Below are 412 nucleotides of genomic sequence, written 5' to 3'. Positions count from 1 at the left end.
GTCACTCGATTTTTCAATGAAGTCATGTCATTCAGATCTTCCTGAGTGACAGCTAGCAGCTAGCCCCCTCCTTCACTGACACCGTGCGCCCCCTTCCTCCCGAAAGTCGGCCGGCTGATGTCGGAATGTTTAAAAACAATGGTTAATGGCTAAAACAGAATTCAGAATCCATGGTCTGAAAGCATTTTTCCAAATCGTGCAGTAGCTCAAACAGGGTTCAGTTATAATAAGACAACGGACCAATCAGGGATCAGATCAGAAAACTTTATTGATCTCATTGAACGTTAACAGCTGCTGTTACCGTGGAAACCTGAGGAACACACTGAGCCTGTGACATCACAGTGACATCATGTAGAAATATAAAGTTAATTATTCATAAAGTTTAGATAGAAATCTCTATAGAAAGGACAAG

The 412-nt window shown here is 41.7% G+C and overlaps 1 protein-coding gene across 1 annotated transcript in view; it reads right to left on the bottom strand.

The window, feature by feature from the left end:
* Positions 1-250: 250 nt before the first annotated feature.
* The window catches only part of l3mbtl4 (L3MBTL histone methyl-lysine binding protein 4), a 19,442-nt gene continuing 19,280 nt past the window's right edge, over positions 251-412 (bottom strand). The window contains 1 exon segment of the mRNA XM_080054920.1: positions 251-412. This exon segment is cut by the window's right edge and continues 861 nt beyond it. The gene's annotated coding sequence lies outside the window, so the exon portion shown is untranslated.

This window comes from Ammodytes marinus (genome assembly GCF_949987685.1).
Source record: "Ammodytes marinus genome assembly, contig: scaffold_40, whole genome shotgun sequence".
NCBI classification, from domain to species: Eukaryota; Metazoa; Chordata; class Actinopteri; order Uranoscopiformes; family Ammodytidae; genus Ammodytes; species Ammodytes marinus.
This window is presented reverse-complemented; position numbering and strand designations above follow the sequence as displayed.